General features: G+C 30.3%; 1 long non-coding RNA gene across 1 annotated transcript; it reads right to left on the bottom strand.

Moving 5' to 3' along the window:
• Positions 1–415: 415 nt before the first annotated feature.
• Positions 416–1,560, bottom strand: LOC128292890 (uncharacterized). Its single transcript, XR_008282859.1, has 2 exons — positions 1,374–1,560; positions 416–456 (listed from the first exon to the last, which is right to left on the bottom strand). It is a non-coding gene; the product is annotated as an uncharacterized LOC128292890 (long non-coding RNA).
• Positions 1,561–7,799: the final 6,239 nt, after the last annotated feature.

Consider the following 7,799-nt stretch of genomic DNA (forward strand, 5'->3'; position numbering starts at 1 on the left):
ATAACAACAATCAAACATGCATTTAGGTCAATTTAACCCTAGGGGTATTTCTAATTTATCTACTAGGGTAAAAGCGTAAATTTTTCATTTTAAAGGTATTTCAGTAATTTATCTATTTTAGGGTTTTTCATGCATATTCCTACCTTTCACGTACTAACGTAATCACGTCTCGAGGGTTCTTACCGAATTGGGCCCGTTGGCCCATCATTCCAATTTTGGCCCATTAAGCCCAAAAATATCGAGGGCATAGAAATCATGCACTTTGCAGTCCAAACATTGCAGCTTACCAAAAACATTAATCGATTTACCTCACGAGCATTCGCTTTTCAAAAATCTACAAAATACCGATTTTCGGCATTTCGGCTTTTCGGCTTTTGCCGATCTAGACTAAGAAAGAGGGTGTTAGTTACACACCTGTTTGCGACGATATGCTGACGAGATCTACACACGAACCGCCTACAATTGGATTACTAACACGTTAATCTAACTATTCAAATACAAACTACGTATTAACCCCTTACAATATTCGGCCAACCACACCTACAGATCATAGTAAGCTTATAAGAAATCAATAAGCAACTCATTAACAAATTTTTGTCAATGTTTACCACATAATCATAATTTCACTGCAAGCTGTCTTTCTGAGCAACAGTCACTAAATCATTTATAACTAGAGGTACGAAACTCCAAATCAAGTGCCGTTAATTTTCCCTGAAAATAGGCTCATATATCTTCTATCCATAAAATTTTCAGAATTTTTGGTTTAGCCAATCACTACCAGAATTTTCTCAAAGTTTCCCATGTTTCACTGTTTGACTAATCTGACCACTCTTCATTACGAATCAAATTTCTCATTGTACAGAATTCAAAATATGTTATAGTTTATTTCATTTGAAACTAGACTCATTAAGCTTTAATTACATAATTTATTCAGTTTCTAATTCTTCTTCCACAATTTATGGTGATTTTCCAAAGTCACGTTACTGCTGTTGTCCCAAGCAGATTTATTACCAAATCACTCTTTCACACATACCTTGCATGCATGTTATTTAAACATGTATATCACCAATCAATCATCACATATCTATGATTTTACTTAAGTATACTCTCCATTTCATCATTTTAAAGCACAACATGTTAGCCGATTTTTCCCTTTAGCATCTAAGGCACATGTATACTCATTTGTTTGGCTCAACTTCACCTATCTTCCATTTTTCATCAAAAGAACATGAAACAACAACCATTTCCTTCATTTTAATTCATGACTAAATGCTCACAACACAACTAAAAATCAAAATATACTTCAAGAGTTAAGGTAGAATCAAGAAGAACTCATGAACCTCAAAATAAGAAGCAAGGTACCAAGAACTTACCTTCAATTTTCCTCCTCCTAATGATCGAATACTCAAGAGCTTTCTCCTCTCCTTTCTCTTCTCTAACTTTCAGCTATGATGAACAAAGATGGACAAAACTTTGTTCTTTTCACCCCTTTTTCTTTTAATAAAACTTCATATTTCATCCATTTAATTCTTTAATACAAAAGACATGATATTCTTATCATGAAACATTTACCTAACCCATTATCATGAAACATTTACCTAACCCATTATCATGGAACATTTACCTTACCTATTATCATGAAACATTTACCTAACCCATTATCATGGAACATTTACCTAACCTATTATCAATTTGTATCAATTTGTACCATAAATTATGGATATCAAGTGTACATTTTGTCTACAACAACATGATGGTTGGCCACTTCATGTAAAATGGGAGGTTTGTCATGCAAATCCTCCTATTTTGCACTCCTATTTATTTGGCCACTTCAATTTAGCCTATAGCATTTTCAAACATTTTCACATAGGTCCTATTTCATAATTTCACCCCCTTTTTCTTATGGAACAAAAATTAACTAAAATTGTCGGGTTCTATCTTAAGCTTAGGCTTTCTAGAGGCCCACTAACATAATTAAACCTATGCCAACATTCACAGGATTCCCGAAAATTGGGGCGTTACAAAAAGGGTGGAGGGACTAATCGGGTAATTAACCCAATTCTCAAAAACACGCGGATCCTCCCCGGGTAATCGGGTCAACACGCGGATCTTGGGGCATGATACGACACCGTTTTGGCGTTTATTATTCTAAGCCATACGTCGTCGTTTTGCTGGGGCTATATAAACCAAAACTTTAGCCTAAAAATCATTTTACACTAGGATTTTTTTAAAAAAAAGGTTTGAAATTTTTTGCAGAGGGAAAGAGGGGGGGTCCCTAGCTTTGGCCTCCGGCCACCGGGCCGTATTTGCCCATGGGCCTCACGCGCCGTCGTGCGCGGGACCTGAAGGTTTAAAAAACCTTCGTCCTTCCACAGGTAACCTCTTCTCTCTTAAAACTTTACTCATATATGCTAAAACAATTCATATATATACATGTGTTCAGAGATAAAGAAGAAGACAGACGGTTAAATCACCTTTTTTGAAACTATTGTTATTTCTTTGAATGTGTAAGTATCTTTCTATCCCCTCAAAAAAAGGTCTCCCTTTTACATTGTTTGATTCGGGCTTTTATAGCCACTACTGCTATTACATAAACTAGGAAAGAAATCTTTTTATATCTTTCCATATTTGTTTTGCTTGCTACTGTGGTTCTTTCCTTCTTTTGCAGGTATCAAGAAGATTTAGCAACAATGATCATCAGCGTTGACTCGGGCATAGACCGCAGCATGATTCGAAGCCTGGAATCACGGCCTGGAATCACGGTGTTGATGGCGCAAGACGAACCGACGCATTGATTACAGTGTTTAGTTTTTGGAGCCTTCCATTTGCGACGCCTAGGGTTTCTGAAACCCTAGGTCTCTCTGTTATCTATTAACAATTTTGGCCACTTGGGCCTCGTTTGTTTTTTAGGTCTGGATATAAATGGGTCTTGGGTAGTTTAACTGGGTCATGGGTGTAACGGGTTATTGGATTAGTTTGGTGTGTCAGGGGTAGGAGTAGTCTGTTAGGCTTTGGGCTAATGTAGTTGGGCCTGTAAATAGACTATAATAAAATAAACATTTATTTATTTTTGGGTTTTATTTAATTATGGACCCGGGCAAAAAATAGGTTCTACAATTGTTATTTTTATTTATTTTTGTTAAGTATTTCACGAGAGGCGATGTGATAATTAAAAATTAATATAATAATAATTTTAATCTTTCATTTTATATATTATATCGATTTACTTATAATTTTAAAAATAACTCAAAATTTACAAATGGTCTAAATTTGATCCTAATTCTAAAATATTCAAAGAAATATATAAAAATACATAAATGTTTAAAAACATATAATAAATTTTAAAATATATAGAAATAAAAATATTATTAAAATTATAATAATGTAAATATTAATATATTCTCATTTAGACCTGATCATGGGTCAGGCCAAGTTTGGGCCAAGTCGATGTAAAATTTTAGGCCCATTTTCTAGGTTCGGGCCCGATTCAATTCGAAAAATAGGCCTAAAATTTTTCTCAAGCATGACGCAGATAAAAATGCTAAACTCGAGCCCGACCCACCCGTATTAAAATTTTTATATTATTTCTATATAAAAAATATATAATAAATCAAATACACTAAAAATATTTAAGTAAATGTTTCTCAACAAATTGAAAGTACATTAAAAAAAAGTTTTTATACTTAAATAACACTAAGATTGTTGCAACTTAACAAGAAAATGCCTCTAAAATAGTAACAAATATCTTAGTATTATTTACGTATAATAATAAAATAGTTGCCATTTTGTATACTGAAATAGTAGCAACTAAACAAGAGTTGTACAATATTCAAACAATACTAACAAAATAGTAGCAATATTGTAATAGCCCAAATTTGCCCGGCCCGTAAAATAAACAAAAATAATAATAAAAGTTCTTCTGCAGTCCATTTACAAAACCTAAATTGCTAGCCTATTTACATAGCCCAATTAAAACACTACTTATGGCCCATTTACAAACCATACCGGTAGCACACATTACACCTAAAACCCTTTAGCCCAAATACTCAAACTAGACCCAAATCAGCGAGGCCCAAGAAGGCCCAATGCCTAAACTGAATCAGGAAACCCTAGGGTTTCCAGAAACCTTCGCGCCGCAAGCACTCCAATCGTCACGCCCCTTCGTCTCGCACCGTTCCAGTGACCCTTCATCGACGCCTCCATCAGCGCCGTGGCTCCAGCTCAGTATCGCGCCGGAATTGGTGCACGAATCAACGCCAGCACACTCATCGCCATGATATCCTCGCTGGTACCTGCAAAAAGGAAAGATCCACAGCAAAAAAGAGAAGCAAATATGGAAATAAATCAAATTGATTTCCCAAAATGTAATAATTTACAGAAGGCTATAAAAGCCTATTTTTTCTAATCTGTAAGGGGGACGATTTTTACATATATACAAACAGATACACGCATATATACAGAGAAGAAAGAAATAAGAGCAGTTTATTTTTGAAAAAGGTGATTTAGATACATATTTCGTTCCTTTTAGTTTATTTCTTTTGTTCAACGCATATGAATCGTTTTTTTACAAAAAAAACTGTTAGTATTTAGAAAAAGGAAAAGATTACCTGTGATTCACCCGGAAAAATGAAGGCTTTTGACCTTCCAACCGCCATGCACGTGCAGCCCGGTGACCGGCCGGAGCCCGGACGGCTCTTCTCTTCTCCTCTTTTAGAGGATTTCAAGTTTTTTTTTTAAAAAAATAGCTTTAAAAAATAAATTTTGGGCCAAAATCTGACTTAAATAGTATTATAAAAACAGTGTCGTTTTTGCTTAGTCTAATAAGCACCAAAACGGTGCCGTTTAAATGAAGGATCCGCGCGTTGACTCTTGACCCGGAGAGGATCCGCGCGTTTTTGGTAGAAGGGACTAATTGCCCAATTGATCCTTCCGCATTTTTAATAATTATAATTTCATCTTATTTTTATTTTAATTTGGCCCTGACCTTTTTTTTGTTTCAATTTAGTCCTAGCTTGCTATTATAAGGCTGCTTTAACGACGTCGTTTTGGGATTAGGGTAAAATTGCCCAGTGAGTCCCTCAGCTTTTAAGCGTGTTTCAATTGGGTCCAAAATTCATTTTATTATTTTAAAATTAACCCTATAGTTTTATTTAAATTCAATTTTAATCCTTATATATATATATTTTATAATTTATTTATTTTAAATATTTTGTATATTATTTATTTTACTTTAAACTTTATTTATATGTAAAAATATTTATTTTATCATTTTTTGTATTATCTATTATATTATTTATATGTTATTGTATATTATATTATGTATAATTTTAAAATTTGTAAATTATTACATTTCTATATATCATTATTAAATATTTAGTATGTAATATTCTAAATTTGCTATAAAATTTTGTCCCTATTTAACATATTATTATTTTTTATAAATATATATTAAGTTATTATATCATATAGTATATTTATATATATTAACCATTTTTTAAAAATTCTCCTTTATTATTTATATATTGTTTTAAATATTTTATTTTTTAATACTTCATTTATTTTTAATTGTATTTAGTTTTTATCTTTTTGACTTATTTTTGTATGTTCATAATTTGTTATTTATTTTTGTATTTTATTTATTTATTTAGTATTGTGTTAATATGTTAATTTTATCTCATAAATTATTTGTTATTTTATGATATTTATTGTTTTATATATTTGCATGAAAATTGTTTATTTATGTTGTTATTTTGAGTTATATTTGCATGAAATATTATTATATATATATACTATGTAATTTATATTGTTATATTCATTATTTTCTATGTTGTATTTTACATGAAATGTTAATGTATGTATATTATGTTATTTATGATTATATCAGCATGAAATGTTAATGTATATTATGCAATTTATGTTGTTATTTATCATTTTCTATATTATATTTATGTGAAATGTTAAAGTATGTATCATGTAGTTTTATTATTATTTTGATATCTTGTAATATGTTAAATGCATCATTGTTTTTAAAACTTATATTTCATTTAATCTAAAAGAATTTTAAAAATGAGGCAATATTTTTGTATTTAGGAATTCGGGAAGTAGTGCCCTAACATGCTGGGTTGTAGTTTCCCTTTTGTCTAAATATATAAAATATCCTTCTAAATAGATTTTGTAAATCACGAGATGATTTCGGTTATGAAAGTTTAAGAATATCGTGTCCAATCATGCTGGATGTGATGTTTGTACTCTTTTAGAGCGAAGGAATCTCGATTTTCGACTCAAATTATTTCGGTGTTAAAAAAAACCTATTTTTAAAATTCTTTCAAACTTTTGACATTAAGATAGAAAACTATTCAATTTGGTACCAATTTTGGGCGTTGCGAGGGTGCTAATCCTTCCTCATACGTAACCGACTCCCGAACCTGTTTTTTCTCATTTTCGTAGACAAAAATGTTTTATAAGGTGATCCAATCACACCTAAAAAGGTTGGTGGGGACTCTCGTTTTTAAAATTCTCCCTTTTAAAATTGGTTTCGACAAATATAATAGCAAAATGATAACAAATTTAAGCAGATTCGGGCATGGCTCGAGCCAAGAAAAGCTTATCGAAGCTCGGCCCATTTAGAAAATGTGTCTTATTTTTTGTCCAAGTCTATTTTTCAGATCTATATTTTTTCCTTAACCCTCCCACTTTTCGGGTAGGCCTTCAAGCTTAAGTGAATAGTCCAGACCATGATTAGATCTATTCTCACTCATGTGAATGGAGCACATTTCATAGCTAATTATTTACCTCTTTAAAAAATACTTACGGCTAAAAGATTAATTACTACTATCGATAATAGATATTTTAATTTAAAAAAGAAATAATGATTTTTTTTTACAATGGGTTAAAATATCATTTAAAAGAAAAACAAAAATTTGAGCAAATCGAATATGAATTTTATTATCATGCAAGTAAGCATTCAAACTAATCCTTTAAACTTATTTTACAATAAAATAATTTCTTTTAAATTTGTTTCTCCATTAAATAATCAACGTGGGTGCATGTCTGCTCCTAGGGAGATGAAAACACTTCTTGAACGTGATTTACAAGGGGTCATTGGTAATAGTTTTTAGGCTTACTCACTTATTTCAACCAAAAAAATATTTTTTATTTTTTAATTTGTTGTTTAATGGATAAAAAATTAAATTTTATTATTTTTGTTGATTTGGTATTTATGTAGATGTCACATACATAATTAATTAATTTTTTAAATTAAAATTTAAATAAATTATAAAAAATAAAACTTATTGAAAAAGCATAAAAATAAAAATATATTTTAAAATTTTAAAATTAATTATTTACTAATGTGGCATAAACGTAAGTTGCCATGTGGATGTCACATCGGTAAAATTAATACACGTTAATTTTTATTTATTTTAAGGTGATTTGATAAACAATACAAGTTCAAAAATTAAAAGAAACAAAAAATTAAATGAAAGATTAAATTAATTTTTATAAAGTTAGAATGTCAAATAAATCATTATGCCTAATTTTTATTAAATGTAACACAACTTTAATAGTTTGTTATTTTCTATTATAAAAAAATAAAACTAAAAATATTAACAATTTTTAAAAGGTATATTGGTGAAAGAATTGAATATGTGTAAAGTAGACAATCTTTTAAGAGACTAAAATACAATTAATAAAATAAATTAAAAATCGTTTAATATGAATTCTACATCAATTTATGAGTTAATTAATATTTTGTTAAAAGTGTAGGAGAATGTGAATTTAAGCTCATTAAAACATGTTTA

Source organism: Gossypium arboreum, chromosome 5 (genome assembly GCF_025698485.1).
Source record: "Gossypium arboreum isolate Shixiya-1 chromosome 5, ASM2569848v2, whole genome shotgun sequence".
In the NCBI taxonomy this organism is placed as follows: domain Eukaryota; kingdom Viridiplantae; phylum Streptophyta; class Magnoliopsida; order Malvales; family Malvaceae; genus Gossypium; species Gossypium arboreum.